The sequence below is a fragment of the Halichoerus grypus genome, chromosome 1, assembly GCF_964656455.1.
Source record: "Halichoerus grypus chromosome 1, mHalGry1.hap1.1, whole genome shotgun sequence".
In the NCBI taxonomy this organism is placed as follows: Eukaryota; Metazoa; Chordata; class Mammalia; order Carnivora; family Phocidae; genus Halichoerus; species Halichoerus grypus.
In genome coordinates this window covers 194579533-194599456 of record NC_135712.1, presented here as the reverse complement: position 1 = coordinate 194599456, position 19924 = coordinate 194579533, and the positions used below count along the sequence as shown (strand labels likewise).

Here is a 19924-nt window from a genome sequence, read left to right as displayed (position 1 = left end):
TCAAACCCAAGATCCTGAGATCAGGGCCCCGAGATCATGACCTAAGCGGAAACCAAGAGTCAGGTGCTTAACTGACTGTGCCATTCAGAGGCCCCAAAGCAAGCGATATTCTTTACAGACATGGTAGCCATTCACATCTCAAACCTCAGAACCTGAAATTAAAATGCAACAGCCCCCCCAAAAGCCCACCATAATAACTATTTTCTGTTTATAAAATGAACACCCCTTTGGTGGAACTTTAGGAATATACTGAAAAGTATCAAACAGAAAAAAAAATTATCTGAAAGTCAGACTTGTGTTCTTGTGTTTCCTTCCTTCCAGTTTTTTAAATTTGCATCTCTATGCATGTACTTGTGTGTTTTTCTTTTTCAAATTTGCAGTTGTATTGCCTGTTTGCTTTTGTGACCAGCTTCTTTTCAGTTCTCTACACCATTATAGTGTGAGCTGCCCTTGGCATCACTCTAGTGCATGATTTTCTTAAATGGCTGCATCACATTCCTGCTATGGGTGTGTCATGGATGATTTGACCATTCCTCCAAATCTGGATATTTAAGTTGTTTGCAAGTCTTGATATAAATAATGCTGCAGTGAATCTTCTTGTGTATTAATAATAGATCAAATGACTCAGCACCACTATATGTTTGGTATTCCTCTAAGGATTTTACATGCACTCGCTTGTCCTTAGAATAGCCCCCAGAGGGAGGTATTTTACTATCCCACTTTTACAGAAAAAGGTGAGAGAGGCAGAAGTTAAGTCCCTTCTCTAGGGTCACACGGGGAGTGAGGGACGGGGTCCAGGCATAGGGACCCAAGTCCACATTCTTCATCACTTGCATGCCCTCAGCATCCTGCAGGGAAATCCCTGAATGCAGAAGCCACTTCAGAAATGCTAACCTCATCTTGAGAGGTCTTTCTGCATTTGAGGACATTCCTGTCCAGATAAGGTTGTGCGGGATCCCAGTTCCTCAAGCAGCAGTGGCATGTGAGTGCTCATTTGCCTGAATCCTCGCAAAAAATGAAAATGTTTTATTTTGTTTTCAATACTAGTAACAATGTTGTCAGTTTGAGGGAAGGAAATGCTATTTTTGTTTCAACTTGGATTCCTTTGTGAATCACAGAATTTTAGAGCAGATAAGGACATAAATCTCCTTAGGTTCTGCCTCTGCAATTGACAGACAAGGAAGCCCTGGGACCTGGCACTCTGGTGGGGAGGGGAGGGTGGGAAGGGGCAGCGGGGACTTGTGCAGCATAGCAGGATGACACAGAGGTCCAGCCAGCTCCAGAATCTGGACTTGGCGCTCAGAGGCAGGGGGCCCATGTGGCGTCTGAAAGGTTGGTGAGAAGAACTAAGGAACCAATAGACCTCTTTTCCTCACTTACCTCCGTGGAGATGCTAGGAGGAGTAGGAGACTTACTAATCTGTGCTTATGCTTAGTGAGTCTCGCTGTACCAGGCCCCGTGCTAAGCACTTTTTATATATCATCTCATTTCATCCTGGCGTCCACCCTGGGAGGGAGATGCTGTTCCTGTATCACTGGCTTAGAGATGAACATGCAGGCTTGGGGGGTGGGGGGAATCACTGGCCCAGGTCACGTGGGCAGGCTCAGGGGAGTTCCTTTTGCATCCCACACGGTAGGATTGCAGTGCCTCTGGGTGAATCTGTGCAAATTGTTTTGCACAGGGACTGGAGAACGGTAAGCTTTCAGTAAATGTTTGCTGTTACATTGCTGGTGAAGGGACCTGTTAGTTTGTAAGTATTTTCATAATGAGAGAGTCTGAAGCTTTAAAAACCTTCAAGGATGATGACAGGAGGGAACTTAATTTTGAAATCTTTGGTTTTAAATTCATGATGTTAAAAAAAAAAAAAAAAAGACTGATATGGTTGGTGTGGTTCCTTTGAGAAGGAAAAAAGTGCTTTATTTGGATTGAAATGTACCCAGACTAAAGGCATCCAGGATTCTCTGAACTATGTATTTTAAAGTAGATGTAAGAGGCCCTTTGGAAACACAGTTGATGCCATAAAATCTGGGTTAACTGGTCCAGTGATATGTAGTACTCCCTGCTCCCAATCTTTAAATGGGAAGGAGGGCTTGTATGTCAAATTAGGGTTTGGTTTGGAGGCAGTTTTGCTGTTGAGATGGGCCTGGTCCCATTGTGGGCCAGGCAGTACTATGGGCAACCGTCATGAGCCTTGTGGCATTGGGAATGAAAGGAGGTGGCCAAGGAGAGACCCCTCCTGGATGTCGCTTTATGTGGAGGCCAAGGAGCAGTGGGTGTGACTATTTTTCATATGATAATGAGACCTCAACTAGGAAAGGTCTTTTTGGTGATTGGTGAGCTTTAGAAGAGCAGACACCTCAAATGAAAATTTGCCTGTAGTTTTGCAGTGGATTCATTATTTGTGTGCACTAGAATGAACCATAGTGCAACAGGGGCCCTTCCTGTCCCATCCCATGCCTCCCACTGAGCCCGGACCCCCTTTCTCAAACAGCCCAAGAAAAGAACGGAGTTTGGAATTTGCGCCATCATTCTGATGCACCAGAAATCTTGTTTCCCAGCCCCCATCCCAGCGACCTGAGTCAGGTGGGAGGTCCTAGTGCCTTTCTGCCCAGCACTGATCCAGGGCCAAGGGCTCATCGATGATGGATGGGTGGGAGGACTCAGGAACATACAGAAGAGAGAACTGTGTGACAAACAACATGGATGTTTAAAATTTCTGTGGATGTCTATAAAATATTTATGAGACTGGCAGTTGCAATTTAGAAAGCGACTCTAACTCCTGTGGTCTGTGAAGGTAGGTGAAGTTAGCCTATCACTGCCGGGAAAGGGAGCAGGACTCGTGATCCAGCCCTTCACATGCCTGTCATCTCTTGGCTGTGAAACAATGTTGATCTTTTCTCTGTCTCTTCTGGCTTGATTTCATCATTTTCCGCCATCACTTTTCCCAGTGATTAGTTGAATCAGAGTGATTTTATCATACTCGTCCCCTGTTTGAATTACTCTTCACTATGCAATTATCCTATCACAGAAAGTCCTATTTTCTCCCTGTCAGATGTCTGGAGTAAATGTGAAACCCAAAGTGGCCTGCCCATTACATAACCTCTGTCATCTGGTTGATAATGGACTATATGTAACTTTTTTTTTTTTTCAGCCTAGCAAATTATAGATAACCTTAGTTTCCATAATTGCCATTAACATAATGGTGCCATCATTATGGTAGCATGTCTTAACTAATATTTTCTAGCACTTTTTAACACCACTGGTGGTTTAAATAATTTTTTCAAATCCACTCAGAGGGTTGACGTGTAGGTTATTTTAACTTAAAAGCCAGATTGAGTTTGATGCAATGATGCTGCTATTTGCTTGTGTACAGGATAATTGTGCCCAAAGCATTCTCTCCCACCTTCTTTGTTGGAAAATATTCATGCTTACCAAGCCCTCAATTGATGTTGCTGAGCAATTTATCAAGTTTGAAGTCCTCACAAATGGACAAGAAATGGAATCAATTTGCTTTCTAGTTCATTAACATCTCAAGGAAGACCGTCCACATGCTGGACGTGGAGGAAGTGGTACCCATCAGTCCTCTGCCAGCAGTGGACCCCTGGGGGGGGCATTCCTAAGTGACACCTGGAAATGCTCAACTGTGTCACCAGTCAGAGCTCATCTGAAGTATTGATGGGAGGCACATTTGACCAGCTCCCCTTCCTCCTGAGCTGCTGCTGATCGGAGGGGAGTGAGAAGCCCAAAGATGGCCTTCCGTGCAGTTATACAGACAGGCCGCCCCAGTGTCTCCTTTGTCTTTAAAATCCAAGCCACCATTGGGAGTAGCACACGCCGTTACACAGCTGGAAGGATCGTCTGAGGCCCCAGGGAGCTCTGAGCGGGCACAGACAAGCCTGCACTTGGAGGAGAATCTGTAGGGCGTCATTCTGCGTTAACTGTGGGCATCTCTGATTCTAGGCATATACTGTTAGGACAGATTCCAACGCAGCCGGGGGATGGCGTGATCCTGTGATTTTGGAACCGTCTGTATGATCGAGAAGAGCAGCACAACCAGAAAAAAGTAGATAAACCAGGAAATAACAAACAGAAGGACTTTGGAGAATTTTTAAGTATATCCTAGTATTCTCTACAGTGGCTTTCTAAGGGTGAGTTCTCCAGAATGGTGATTGCCTTTCATCTTGTGGAGGAGGTCTGGGGCAGGCGCTGCCTTCTTCACACTGATCTTGGCCAGAATCGTAGCCTCCTTCTGGCTTCAGAGTTGTTCCTGCTTTGGGGGCCAGGAGTCCATTCACAGGACATTCACTGATGCACTGGACAGAGTTCGGGCCTCCACAAACTTAAACACGTTTCACGCAGAGAGAGAGGATTGTAGGATGCTATCTATTTGGGTAGCCTATCGGGCAAAACAGTAAGTATTTCATTTGCCGTTTGAATTCATCTTCTCCCCAAAACAACTAATTAGAAATGTCTAAAAGAACAAATTTTCGGGGCGCCTGGGTGGCTCAGTCGTCAAGCGTCTGCCTTCGGCTCAGGTCATGATCCCAGGGTCCTGGGATCGAGCCCCGCATCGGGCTCCCTGCTCCGCGGGAAGCCTGCTTCTCCCTCTCCCACTCCCCCTGCTTGTGTTCCCTCTCTCGCTGTGTCTCTCTCTGTCAAATAAATAAATAAAATCTTTAAAAAAAAAAAAAAACAAATTTTCTTGGGGACTATGAAAAGACACAAACCACAAGTTGGCCCCAAACTTTCTAAGCAAAGAGTCTGTTGTTTTCCAACCTTGGATAAAGGTATTGAGTACATTTTGATCGTGCTCTGATGCTCAGTCCTGTAAATAATCTGGTTTTACTGAGTTTCTGATTTACTTGATGAAATGTTAAATCAGGTACTTGAAAAAAGAGTGTTTTGCTTAAAAGTAAACATCCTTGCTTCTTGGGAAAAGCTGAAAGAGACTAGATTATATATTAAGTTCCTCTCCTCTCCTATAGCTACCTGCTGTTCGCTGCAGAACCGATTCCCATTTATAGCTGTACTGTGGGAAGTAATTGCTGTTGTACAGTAATTCAATTTCGGCACATTCACGCATCGGTTCACCAATAGGGGTTTATCTGGACAAACCTGGGACTTGAAAGCTTTTTATCGAGAAATTCCACATGCAGCAAGACGTTTTTCCTGGGTAACGAATATCAGTATTTGCATTTAATAAACATTTACCTTCTCAGAAAAATGGATTTCTTCCCCTTGCAGAAGAGATTATGCCAATCTTCCAGAAAAGCTAGAGGGTACTATTAAAGCAACTTTCTCTGGCTGTTTTTTGACTGGCGTGTGTCTACATAGGTATGATTATAAAACACATCTATGTCTTTATGTAAATACATACACTGAAGCATGAAGAGCAGGAAGCACTCAAGGAAAGCATGATCTGTACCAAACATATATGTGATATAAGGGATTAAGAGCGACAGAGATTCTATGAATACTTCTGGCTTAAAAACTCATCTGTATCCGCAGACGTTGTGAAAATTGTCAGTGAGGAATATTTTCAAAAGGATACCCATTAAGTTAGAAATGAAATCAATCATTTTGTTGGTAAATTTCTAAATTAAGGGAAGGTTCTTAAGAAGAGAACTGGTTCTTCCTGTATACAAGAACTCTTAGATCATAAGGACTCTTTAGATACTCAGTCCAGAATGAGCTGTAGAAGTATCGGGAGCCAGATATACCTATAATTGCTAGGAGGGCCTTTAGTTCTCAGTCAGTAGAGGTGACTGGACACATCCAGAAGACTTTTCTGCCTTTGTTCATTTCTCATCTCACTCAGAGTTTCAAAACGTGTTCCTGAAAGAGAAGTCCATTTGTTTCAGACAAAAAAGTAGTGTTTTAAGTCACAAATGAAAAGACTTTTTTTATTATGTTGCTGTATCTTGTGGCCTATTTGCTTTTTTGCCCCTCCCTCCCTCCTTCCCTCCTTCCCTCCCGTCTCCCTCCCTCTCTCCTTCTCTCCTTCCCTCCCTCCCCTCTCCCCTCCCTTCCCTCCCCTCCCCTCCTCTCCTCTCCTCTCCCTCCCTTCCTTTTTTCTGCAAACTGGGTTGCAAAACCCCATACATAATGTGTAAGAAAATTTACAGCAGAAACCTCAAGCCAGAAGAAACTTAAAAAATAGCACCGATCTGTATTCCCCAGTTTTGATGAGGTCAGGGAACCATTCTTGGTTAGTGGATGAGGTCAAAACCACAAGGAACCACATGGTCTTCTTGGGTTTTACTCCAAATGGGGTTGGGTTTCCTCTAACATACTTCAGATTGTATCTGCCTGCGCCTCATCCCAGAGAGGCCCACAAGCCTGTTCTCTTACCCTACACTGAGAGTGAACATCTCGCTTGCCTCCTGGGGGTATAAGCTTCCTGCTAAGAAAAGGAGAGCTGCTTTACTTTTGTAGGTGACGTTTCATCTCCTGTCTCCTCAAGCTCTGCATGTACCATCAGCCTCCTGCTGGAAGTTGGGTTAGCTTAGTGAACTGTTTCTTGGCTTTCCTGCTTGTTCTGGGGCTGTTGGCCCTTAGAACGAGTTCTTCTTTGTGGGTAGAACCACTGTACCAAACGCTTCCCAATTTCATGGTTATTTGTCCCATTCCTAAATGTTTGGTTAAAAACTCTCTATTTTTAAAGCTCTGTAGACTTAGTTTTGGGTTTTCTATGTAACTCACTTCACCCATATTTGCTTTGTTTTTGTTTTTGTTTTGTTTTCCCTGATTATACATATTCATTGTTTTTTTGAAACCTTAAGTCCCATAACAATTGTTTATTACAAAGGTGAACCCTGATCCATATTCATTGCAAAAGAAAAAAGAGTGTGCAGAAAATGATAAAGGAGAAAGTAAAGATCACAGCTCAAGAGATATTAAAAGGCACTTGACAATTTTAAGTGCCGTTTCTTTTTAAACATCTTAATTTCATTTTTCCAGATGTCTTTTCTACTTGTGCGTATGTGTATATACATACATATATATATATATATATAAATTTCTAAAACATTAGATTATTCTTTCTTGTAACCAGCTTTTTCACAAAATTAATTTTACATGTTGTAGACATCATTCTACATCAATGAATATATATATTTCTGTTATTTTTCATGACTATATAATATCCTGCTTTTTGGATGTTCCAATCAAGAAATTCTCTTTTGATGAACACTGATATTATTTACAGTGTTTCACTATGATCAGCAATGATATGAAAAACTCTTGCAGAGAAATTTGGCCTTCTTTTGATGCATTTATTAGGACGTATTCCTAGGAATAAAAGGAATGCTTTTGTTATCCCTTGCCAGCTCGTCTTCTGAGCAGCATCCACCTGTGAGGCTGGAGAGTCTCTTTCTCCACTGTCCTCTCTGACATTTGGCTGTTACTTTTGATCTTCGTCAGTCTTACAGGCACATTTTACTTTGTTTTCTTTAATTGCTTACTGTTTAGCATGGTGGATGTTTTCTGGCTCCCCACCTGCCCTGCACCAAGGTTTGTGGCAAATTACACCAAGTTTCAGAGCGTGGGCATATTGTCACATCACAGAGGTCTAGGTGCTGTTCCCCCAGCACATCTCAAAGAGAGGTGTGGGCTCAGGAACTCACTTGGACACACTTGGAGGGCCCTTCCTACCCCTTCCGTCTTCCTCCCTGGACGGTATTGTAAGAACAGCCTGGTTGTTGGGGGAGAGATGTGGGACACTGACAGGCACCAAGCTGCCTGGATTTGGGGTGCCGGTTTGGAAGAGTTTTCTGGGAATACCAATGGCTCAGTACCTGAGGAGTACGGTGTCTGGGTGTTTTAGACCCTCCTACTGCAGGAGAAAGTCAGTAGTCCCAAGAGAAGTTGAATGTGGTATATCCATTCTCACTGAGCAAGGACTCCATTTCAAGCCGGCTCATTGTTGGACACCTAGACTAAGGACCAGGGTCACTTTGGGTCTCTTCTTCTTATGGTGCCATCTTTCTATATGTTGATTGGTCATTTCTTCATCCTTTTTTCTTATAAACTGCCTGTTAATGCCCTTTCCCATTGTCCATACTATAGTGTTTCTTTTTTTTTTTTTTTTGTCCAAGCTTGTCCCCACTCTAGCCCCAGTACCTATCACAGTGTCTGAGTCTACAGTTAAGTGCTCATTAAGCATTTGTTGATTGACCCACAGATCTTCATCTTAGAGTCAGGATAATTTAAAGTCAGAGTGATAATAGGTTACACCTCTTCCCACAAAGAAATGGAAAAACGTTCCATGCTCATGGATTGGAAGAACAAATATTGTGAAGATGTCAATCCTACCTAGAGCAATCTACACATTCAATGCAATCCCCATCAAAATACCATCCACTTTCTTCAAAGAAATGGAACAAATAATTCTAAAATTTGTATGGAACCAGAAAAGACCCCGCATAGCCAGAGGAATGTTGAAAAAGAAAAGCAAAGCTGGCGGCATCACAATTCCGGACTTCCAGCTCTACTACAAAGCTGTCATCATCAGGACAGTATGGTACTGGCACAAAAACAGACACATAGATCAATGGAACAGAATAGAGAGCCCAGAAATGGACCCTCAACTCTATGGTCAACTAATCTTCGACAAAGCAGGAAAGAATGTCCAATGGAAAAAAGACAGTCTCTTCAACAAATGGTGTTGGGAAAATTGGACAGCCACATGCAGAAGAATGAAACTGGACCATTTCCTTACACCACACACAAAAATAGACTCCAAATGGTTGAAAGACCTCAATGTGAGACAGGAGTCCATCAAAATCCTAAAGGAGAACACAGGCAGCAACCTCTTCGACCTCAGCCGCAGCAACTTCTTCCTAGAAACATCGCCAAAGGCAAGGGAAGCAAGGGCAAAAATGAACTATTGGGACTTCATCAAGATAAAAAGCTTTTGCAAAGCAAAGGAAACAGTCAACAAAACCAAAAGGCAACCGACAGAATGGGAGAAGATATTTGCAAATGACATATCAGATAAAGGGCTAGTATCCAAAATCTATAAAGAACTCATCAAACTCAACACCAAAAGAACAAAGAATCCAATCAAGAAATGGGCAGAAGACATGAACAGACATTTTTCCAAAGAAGACATCCAAACGGCCAACAGACACATGAAAAAGTGTTCAATATCGCTCGGCATCAGGGAAATCCAAATCAAAACCTCAATGAGATACCACCTCACACCAGTCAGAATGGCTAAAATTAACAAGTCAGGAAATGACAGACGTTGGCGGGGATGCGGAGAAAGGGGAACCCTCCTACACTGTTGGTGGGAATGCAAGCTGGTGCAGCCACTCTGGAAAACAGTATGGAGGTTCCTCAAAAAGTTGAAAATAGAGCTACCATACGATCCAGCAATTGCACTCCTGGGTATTTACCCCAAAGATACAAAAGTAGGGACCCGAAAGGGTACGTGCACCCCGATGTTTATAGCAGCAATGTCCACAATAGCCAAACTGTGGAAAGAGCCAAGATGTCCATCAACAGATGAATGGATAAAGAAGAAGTGGTATATATATACAATGGAATATTATGCAGCCATCAAAAGGAATAAGATCTTGCCATTTGCAATGACGTGGATGGAACTGGAGGGTATTATGCTGAGCGAAATAAGTCAAACAGAGAAAGACATGTATCATATGACCTCACTGATATGAGGAATTCTTAATCTCAGGAAACAAACTGAGGGTTGCTGGAGTGGGGGGTGGGGTGGGAGGGATGGGGTGACTGGGTGATGGACACTGGGGAGGGTATGTGTTCTGGTAAGCGCTGTGAATTGTGCAAGACTGTTGAATCTCAGATCTGTACCTCTGAAACAAATAATGCAATACATGTTAAGAAAGAAAAAAAGAAGAAGAAGAATGTAGCAGGAGGGGAAGAATGAAGGGGGGGAAATCGGAGGGGGAGAAGAACCATGAGAGACGATGGACTCTGAAAAACAAACTGAGGGTTCTAGAGGGGAGGGGGGTGGGAGGATGGGTTAGCCTGGTGATGGGTATTGAGGAGGGCACGTTCTGCATGGAGCACTGGGTGTTATGCACAAACAATGAATCATGGGACACTATATCTAAAACTAATGATGTAATGTATGGGGATTAACATAACAATAAAAAAATTAAAAAAAAAGGTTACACCTCTTCCTTTTTTTTTTTTTTTAAGATTTTATTTTTATTTATTTGACAGAGAGAGACACAGCGAGAGAGGGAACACAAGCAGGGGGAGTGGGAGAGGGAGAAGCAGGCTTCCCGCCGAGCAGGGAGCCTGATGCGGGGCTCGATCCCAGGACCCTGGGATCATGACCTGAGCCGAAGGCAGACGCTTAACGACTGAGCCACCCAGGTGCCCCACACCTCTTCCTTTTGACCAGAAAACTCCTGAATGAAGGGGAGAGAAAAGTGTTAGAGCTTAACTGCAGAGAAACCACAGGGCTCGTGAGCCTTCCAGAACCCTTCACCATCTGTTCCAAGTAAATGAGTCCTTTGCATGCCATCCCAAGTGAGACTGCTGCCTTCTTAGACTCTATGCCTCAGCCTCAGCCCAGTCCCTCCCTACGTGGCCCTCCTCCCGGAACTAGGTGAATGGGGCCCTTGGAATGGGCAGAAATTAGTCCAGCTGCTCAGAGTGGAAATAAAAGTTAATAATTTCTATAGAGGGGATCAAAGAACCTCCCTCCCTCCCTCCTATTCCTCCCTTCTTTCCTCCCTCCCTTCCTTCCTCCCTCCCTCCCTCCCTCCCTCCCTTCCTTCCTTCCTTCCTTCCTTCCTTCCTTCCTTCCTTCTTTCTTTCCTATTTGGTCGGGACCGATGAAGGAAAACTTGATTCGGGGACAGGGGAGGGAGGAGGAAGTCTGTGTTCTGAGACTGACTTAGCAGAATAACCATGAATTTCCCTGGTGCTCTTGGAGCCTGGCTGAGAGATCTTCTGGTCATAATGTACAGGCTGGATGCTAGAGCTAGGGTGTGCACCTCCAGGTTTGGCAGATGTTTTTCTTCATGTGGCAAGTGGTAAACACAGGCAGCTCACTACCCGCCCCCCCCAGAAATGGAACACACTGATGTGTGAGCAGGTTCAAGGGGTTCTTCATAAATTTGAACATGATGTCATGAAGGAGAATTTTGGAGCGATGCTGAGACTAGCTCCAAGCTCCCCACTTCTGGGCTTGATATTGTCCCAGTTGTAGCATGGCTGGGTCAGGGCACCTGTCTAGAGCCCCATCCCACCCTGCCACCATGGTCTATAATAGCATCCTGCTTCCTTCCTTTATTAACTTTTGAACGTTGTACTTAACTTTTGTTTAGTTCAGTGTTGACTTGAGAATGACTGTCTCCCCACTAGAACCCCAGTGTCATGAGGGCAGGGACCATGACGGTCATGCTTCCCCTTACAGCCCTGGGACCCAGGCTGAGCACTTGGCGAGCATCTGTGAATGAATGAACTCGCCACTCTGGTAATGACCCTGTTGTGGGGGTAAGCTCCCCATGCCTGGGAAGACCATCTGGTCACCAGGACATGGTGCTGGGTAAGGTTTCCTGGGTGTTTCCTATGTGTTTGTGCCTGCCCTGGCCCCTGTTCCCCACCAAATGATCCATTTCTCCTCTGTCTCAGAACTTTGGATTTGCTTTCTGTTGTGCATTGATAGAGAAAAAGAAAAAGAAAAATTTATTCCCCATCCAAAGTGAAACATCATTTAAAATCATCTTTCCCATTTTCATTGCCTATTTTTATTCTCCATCTATAAAATCTAGTTTTGAAAGATTTCCTGTCGCTTTGGCCAAGACCAAGTGGACCAAACAGCTCGGAGAAGAGAGGCTCGTGGCCATGGAGACCCATGTGAAATTATAGTGCTGATCCCTGCCTTTAGCCCAAGTAGCAATTATGCCCCATCAGGGCACCCACACGGAAGCTTTGAGCTCGCCTCCCCGCCTTCGCTGACTGCCTCACCAGCTAGAACTAAAGGAGCAAGGTGTCGTCTGCAAGTGGGAGATATGCAGGACACTGTCTGAGCCAGAGTGGATGGGTGGGGGCCGCTCAACACAGCAGTATTACACCAAAGTGCTGTTTCCTCTGCTGATTTCTCAAAGACTGGTGTCGTTTCTATACCAGACCAGGTAGAAAATAATGCCACTTAATTTATACTCAGGCGAGGCAAAAGAAATCTTAAAAGGTTTGTGGGTGGGAGGAAATTATGGTGAATCACTGAAGTGTCACCATCAGTAGATCAAAATGACAGAATAAAGCCATAATAATAATAATAATAATAATGATAAAAAGACCACTGGCTATAATTGTATAAATTACTGGCAACAAATTAAGGGTTTTCAGCAATATTTTGAATGCATAGTTAGCATGTTTAACTGGGGATGTGTTGGTGGCATCGGTTGTCTGTTTCTGGTCTTTGCTCAGTTTCCCACATGGAGGTAAGGAGCAGCTGGCCACACAAACACAGCGAGATTATTTACGTTTTGTAAATTAGGTTATGAGGGAAAAATGAAAAGGTAGTTGGGAATTCATTGGCATTTCATTTACACTGCATTCAGCAGAAGGATGACAGCCCTTCTGAGTAATCAGAGTCTTTGTTGAAAATCAGCTGGGATATCGTTGACGGCACGTCTCGAGCTGTACTCGCTGCTTGAACAGACGACATATAATGCTTTTGTACGATCGGGGGGCAAATGGGATTTTTTTTTTTCTGGTGTGCTTTTTAATTTATTTTGTGTGTCAGTGGGGGAGGAAAATCACATCCTGGGGAATATAAGTAGCCTTTCTCACTTGCACCTGGTGATTCTGGAGCATCCCATCAGGTTGTTTGATGGGCTTCATCGAAAGGAACTTCTTGGGGCCCCTAGAAGTCTGTGGCGGCCATCAGAAAGTAGACCGTCATCTCGGTCATGTTAGGGAGTTGCTTATACACACCCCAACACCAGCCAGTGAGGAGGCGTCTCCTTCCCTCCAGCTGGTATGTCTGGAAGAACTTCAGGCCAGGCTACGGTACTGGCCCTCAGCGCTTTTACTGAAACGTGAGCTGACAGGTACCAGCTACCAAGGGGCAGTGGAAGCAGCCCAAGGCGGGCAGGGCCAGACCCGAGCGGTCAAGGCCTGCAGGCAGCTGTTTGGGCGGCTCGATGGTCGCCTCTGGTAGAGGAGTCTTGCAGAGCCAGGCAGCCTGTCTCCAAGAGGACTTCCTCCAAAGGCTGGGTGGACCACCTCCCTTGCTGTGCCGGGCATCTGTCATTGCAGTCTCTGTGGTCATCATCTGGGGACAGTGAGGTCCCCACTCAGGAGTCAGAGTGGCTTCTGAGGCCAGACATGGTGGAGATGATTTTACTCCAAGGCAGTGTGTTGTGCCTTCTTCACTTGGCAAAAATGAATACGGGGTGGAGTCGGTGGGTGTTCTCCTCAAGTTGTGCGCGCGCGCACGTGTGTGTGTGTGTGTGTGTGTGTGCACGTATGCACACGTGCATCTCCACACCTGAGTGCAGGTACTGGTGTCAGGGTGGGAGCTGGGGAGTGGGGGTCCATGGATGAACATTCACCCTCATGGGAAATGCTTCAGTGGAGACAGGTCAGAAAGAAGCCACTCTGTCACAGTTCTAAAGCTGTGGCCCGCAGGCCAGTCCTGGTCAGAGACAGCTTTTACTTGATCCATGCAGGCTTTGAGAAAAAAAGTGAAATCACATATAAAAACATGAAGTGATAGAAAAATGTCCAGATTTAAAGCTTAAGAAATTGAGAGGTGTACCCTGCTAGGCCCCCATCCCCACATGGCAACAATCTGCAGGAACTGCCCATTTTGTTGATTTCCAAGCTGCCCCCCACCCCCAGTCATGTATGTTGCTGCTCTGGCCCCAAAGAGGGTTGAGTTTGCAGCCTCTAGATTAGTCAGATCAGGGCCACAGCCTCTTTTAGGGAACTTTGCAGAGTGTTTGAGTGTATGCAGTTTGTAAGCTCAAAGGCAGATAGTCAGAGGTTTTATAAATGATGCTACAGAAAGTAAGCTGGACGTGTCCTTCTTATGTTCATCACCATCATCACATTATGGAGTGCTTCTGGTCAGCCAAGCCACTATGCTATGTTTTACATATATTGTCTCATGTAAGTGTTAGATCCCTGTGAAGTTAGATTAAATGATTCTTGGCTAGGGTTGGGGAAGATTGTTCACAGCATGCAGGGTAAGAAAGCATTGGAAGGGGGCATGGGATCTCTCTCTCTCTCTCTCTCTCTCTCTCTGTTTCTCCGTGTGTGTGTGTGTGTGTGTGTGTGTGTGTGTGAGCACACATGTGTGTGCATGTCTCTTTAAGTCTGTGAACCACTGGACAGGACTCTTTCTGAGATTTTCTTCACCTTTAACATTTTAGGATTTCAGCCCTTGTTTTAGGCTTTTACAAACAAGAAGTCCTATTTCTTTTGTTGTGTATTTTCTCCCATCTCAAAGAAGACCCGATCTATGTAAATAACTCCCCATCTGGTCTCATTCACAGAATTAGGAAACAAAAATCAGAGGGTACCCCCCCCGCTGCCCCTCCCCACAGCACACTTTCCTACTAGAATGATGACTGAGACAATATCTCTCATGGGGAAAAGGGAATGAAAAATGCTCAAAGTGGTTACATTTGAATATGTGGCACTTACTCTCTGTGCAGGCACCTTATAGAAAAATAATTCATCAAACTTCATTCAAGAAAAAAAGAACATTACATCTTCATCAGCAACAACATCAAGAGCTCACCATGGTAGGAGCAGGACAATAAAGGAGTTATTTTAGCAGAATTAACAGGAAGAAATTAGCCCCACGTATCCTTCCTTTTTATCATGGTGCAGTACATTTGCATATTTTGAAATTTCACATTTGCATAGTCAATGATTTTAAATTAGAGTCTCACATCGCCTCTCTGATGTTTGTCATGTGTGTAACTCGTCTTAATAACTGAGTTGTTAGCATTTCAAAAAGTTATCTCATCTTTGGCCCAACCCTGAACACACCACACTGAGTTACTCTGCAATTTTTTAACAGCTTTACTAAGATACAATTCCCATATAATACTATTCATTCATTTAAAGTGTACAATTCAATATTTTTTAGTGTATCCACAGGATTGTAGAACCATCACCCCAATCACCTGCAGAAGCTTTTCATCAACCCAAAGAGAAAGTCCTATACCACTGGCAGTCACCCTCCATTTGCCCTTAAACCTCCTTCCTCCACGGAGAATAGGCAAACACTATTCTATTTTCTGTTTCTATAGATTTATGTATTCTGGACATTCCATTTAAATGGAAGCATCCGGTGTTGTGTGGTCTTTTGTGACTGCTTTCACTGAGCATAATGTTTTCAGGGTTTATCCATATTATAACATGTATCAATACTTCATTCTTTGTTATGGGCAAATAACTTTCTACTGTATGGATTACCACATTTTGTGTATCTGTTCATCAGTTGGTGGTCACTTGTGCTCTTTCTACTTTTTGCCTGTATTGACTAATGCTGCTGTGAATATCCATGTTTTTGCATGGACATAGATTTTTATTTCTCTTGGGTATATATAGGAATGGAGTTGCTAGTCATATGGTAACTCTATGATTAACCTTTTGAGGAACTGCCAGGCTGCTTTCTGTCATGGCTGTGATGTTTTATGTTCCCATCGACAATGTTTGAGAGTTCTGAGTTGTCCATATTCTTGCCAACCCTTGTTACCTGTCACGCACATTAGTGAGTGAGAAGTGGTATCTCGTAGCAGTTTGACTTGCATTTCCGTAATGACTAATAATGTTGAACATTTTTTATATGCTTATTGGCCATTTGTATATCTTCCTTGGAGAAATGCCTGTTCAGATCCTTTGCCCATTTAAAAACTGTGTTGTCTTTTTATTATTGAGTTGTAAGTGTTCTTTATATGTTCTAGATACTAGTCCCTTATCAGGTATATTAGTTGAAAATATTTTCTCCCATTCCATGTGTTGTCTTTTCAAGATGTCCTTTGTAGCCAAAATTCTTAATTTTGACAACGTCCAACATATCTATTTTTTCCTTTCTGTTACCTGTACTTTTGATGTCATATCTCAGATGTCAGTGCCTAATCCAAGGTCACAGAGATTTGTGCCTGTGTTGTTTTCTAAGAATGTTATAGTTTTAGCTCTTACAGGTAGGTCTTTGGCCCATGTTGAGTTAGTTTTTGTATATGGTGTGAGGTGGGTATATGGTGTGAGGTGAGGTCATTCTTTGCATGTAGAAATCACTTGTCTCAGCGCCATCTGTTGAAAAGTACCCTTGCTACTCAGAGTGAGTTCCTTTCAGCTCTGACATGTAACTAACCAAATGTTATCATCGGAAGAGCTGGTCACTCTAGCTGTGATCATGATGACACTGTTGTGCTGACTCTGACAAGCGTGTATCAAGCATTCTTCATAAGTTACCTGATTTAATGCTTACAAGCCTCTTCTGAGTTGGGTAGGAGTTATTACCAGTTGTTAACCCAGGCTGCAGGTGAAGCAGCTGAGACCCAGTTTCTCATTGTGGGTAGCTGAGATTCCAGCCCAGGAGTCTCCCCCTCAACCCACATGCTGTACTGTCTCTCCTCAGGTTTTTATTAAGATCCTATAAACAGTGGCTGTCAGGGGTCAGGGACCCAGCTAAGCACTTAAGGTGAAACGTTTGAGCACTTTTCAGAGTATACAGTTCATCAGAATAGCCCAGGAGTATTGTTAGGATGAAGATTCCATTTTAGTGGGTTGAGAGTCTGCATTTCCAATGAACTCAGAGAAGCAGACACTGCTGCTCAGGGGATCACATTCCAAGCAGAAAGAGATTACTTCACTGTTTTTCAAACTCGGAGGTGAGGAGGCACATCGGAATCACCTAGAGACTTAAAAAATACAGATGCCCAGCCTCTCCCCCAGGGATTCTAGTTGCCTTGGTCTGGGGTGTGGACTGGGTGTGGGGATTTCCAAAAACTCCTCAGGGTGTTCTAATGTGCAACCAAGTCTGAGCAGCACTGAGTTATCTCATCCCACCATGCAGGGAGCCCCACCAGGAGGCATTTCAGTCTGCTTTGAGAGGTGAGGCTGCTAGCTTCTGGAGGCTGGCAGACTGGCTTATGGTCACACAGCTACCGGGCAGGAGAGCTGGGATTCCAGTCCAGGCCTGATTGCAAGGGCAGCTCCCAGCTCTCTCATCGTGCTCGCTGATGGCCTCCCTATTGCAGTCCATTTGTAAAGGAGTGAAGTGGGTGACTTCCCCTGGCCTGAGCCAGCCCTCGGAGAGGGTTGTCTGACCCCCGCTCCATGCTGCTGGGCCCCTTCTCCACCCTCCCCACACGGGGACCTCTGTTCTCTCATAGGGTGCCAGTGGGACTTGTGTGCATTATTCACTTCCTGCTGTTCTGAAGAGACCCGGATGTGGGGTCCTAGTCCCTATAAATCAAGTTCAGTTTCTCTCATGTATCTGGTTCCTTCCTCAGGGAATTGGACAGGGTGAGCAATGCTTTGAACTAATGCCTGTTAGGAGTGGGGTAAAGTGCTCATTTCTTTGAGAATTCCTGCCATTTTAAGGAGGAGAAAATAAAAGTTGAGAGTAGTGGTGCAGTCTGTTGGCTCTTCCTGCCCTAAGCTGCCTTCATCCCTATAAGGCTGAGTGGCCGTGCGCACTCACCACATCGGCCTTGCCTGCTCTCAGCCACACGGGCTTTGACCATCCTATCCACGGCTGTGGACCTTGAACTGTGTTTCCTAAAACGGACAGACTGGGCCTCAGCATTGGCTGCTGTGGGACCCAGATTACAGCCATGAGGAGGAAGCCGGTACCCTCCCCACGTGGCCTTTACTGGTTCTTGGGGGAGCCAGATGCTGAGTCCAAAGTTAGGGGAGTGGGGCAGTCCTAGAGGCTGGCAGCCCCAGTCACCCAGGTGGGGCCCACCAGGGGAACTGAGCAATGTTGAGGAGCAGAGCCTGGGGCCCAGACATGGCAGGGGATGGCTCCAGGCAGAAGGGGCAGCACACTGAAGCTGGAGAGGGAAAAGGGAGTGGGGCAAGTTGACAGAGTTGAAAGGAGGTTAGAGCTGGGTGGGGCTGGAGTGGGGAGAGCAAGACAAGGGGCCCTCTGAGATCTGCAAGGTGAGAGGTCTCAGGGCCTCTCAGGGCCTGGTGTAGTCGGGTAAGGTGGTCCATTTATGTGGTCCACTGACCAGGGCAGCGGTTGGGTCCATCGTGCTCCCTGTGTTGACCCCAGCACCTTGCACACTTGGCTCTGTGGGCAGTAGGTGCTCACTGCAGAGTCTGGGTGTCATGCTAAGGATGCAGGAAGCTAAGGGAGGGTTTGCATTTCTCTTTTTCATTGTCTCTCTTTCCTGTTGTCCCTAGGGCAATGCTGCCATGTTCCCCACTTTTCTCTGCACATCTGATTGATATCCACCCACCCCTCCCCTCAGAAATGTTTTTTTGTCCTCTCAGTAATCGGAAGCAGCTCCTCCAAATCACAGCAGGAGGCTCGGCTGCCCCTCTCCACTAGCTGAGTGCACTTGGAGGGGTGGAGAGAACAGATCCTTTGTACAGCCCCAGGAGCCAGAGGCCCCCAGAGAACACTCAGGAGGAGGGGGCTGAAAAGTCCCTGCAGCCTCTGTTGTGCTGGGAGAAACCATCGGGTCTGTTCTCAGTAGAGGCAAAGAGCCCCGCTTTTGAAAAATTTCAGCTACATTTAGCAGATGGATCTGTTCTGGATTGTCCTCTTTTGGTGAGTCTGACCCACTACTCAGGCAGTAAGTGGCTGTGGGCACCTTCTAGGGGCCAGCCCAGGAGGGGCGCTCACCCATTAATTCTCCAAGCTGTCTCCCAGAGGGGCTCACCTCTTTGAAGGCAGTTTTATGGAGACAGTGTGTAATTACCTTCTTTCATCAGTGGCTTCTGGAAGCATGCCCCCTTTGTCTCCGTGACCCTGGCAACTGAAGAAGGCCGGCCTTGGGAATTATCCTCTCTTGTAGAAGTGGGAGCACGGGGTCTTTGCCTACACCATTTGTTTTGCCTGTAGGGTTGTGAGGCACTAGATATTCATTTGGCCCTCGGGAGACTGGTTCCTCTCTTCTTTGGGAGGTAGCATGTCTGCCTGGGCTTTGGAGGCTTGGGGACCTGGGGATAGCCATCATTTACTGAGTGTGATACCTTTCCCCTCTAAGCCTCAGTTTTCTCATCTGTGAAATGGACATGATAACACACCCGTCCATCAGATTCTGGGCCCAGATCTCTCCCTCCTTGAAATGGAGACACTGATGCAGCTGATCTCAGAACTGATGTGAAGGTCAAATGAGAAACACCAGTGCAGCATTAGCCTGGTGTCTGGGAGGAGGCAAAGCTGCAGATTAAACAAACAAGAAAACTAGATTGATAACCTGAGCTCATCAGTCCCTGTCTTTTAGCTAAGGGTGGGGTGGTTGTCTGGTGTGCGCAGCATCAGGCCAGCCTTTAATGGGGTGATGCACATAGGGGAGCCCAGGGGCCACACACACAATTTCAATAGTTGTATGTGTATTTTAATCCATATTAGAGAAAATATAACCACCCTTTAAGGCAAAATTACATAAGCTGTGTGAGTTGATTTAAAGCAATGAACTAAGGAAAGGTGAGATGAGGCCAGTTGCAGCATGTTTTGGGGGGCAGTTGGAGACCCCCCTGGGGCCCCACCATTAGAGAAGGGGACAGGTCAGAAGTGCTGGATGTGGCCATGAGAAGTGATGAACCAGATGTACACAAAACAGCTGAGGTTGATCTTGAGTGAAACAATGTATAAGAAATAGAATCAGGGGCGCCTGGGTGGCTCAGTCGTTAGGCATCTGCCTTCGGCTCAGGTCACGATCCCAGAGTCCTGGGATCGAGCCCCACATTGGGCTCCCTGCTCCGCGGGAAGCCTGCTTCTCCCTCT

The 19924-nt window shown here is 45.3% G+C and overlaps 1 protein-coding gene across 6 annotated transcripts in view; it reads left to right on the top strand.

Annotated features, from left to right (window-relative positions):
• CACNA2D3 (calcium voltage-gated channel auxiliary subunit alpha2delta 3) overlaps positions 1-19924 on the top strand; it is an 852366-nt gene that overhangs the window by 170997 nt on the left and 661445 nt on the right. The window lies entirely within an intron of this gene.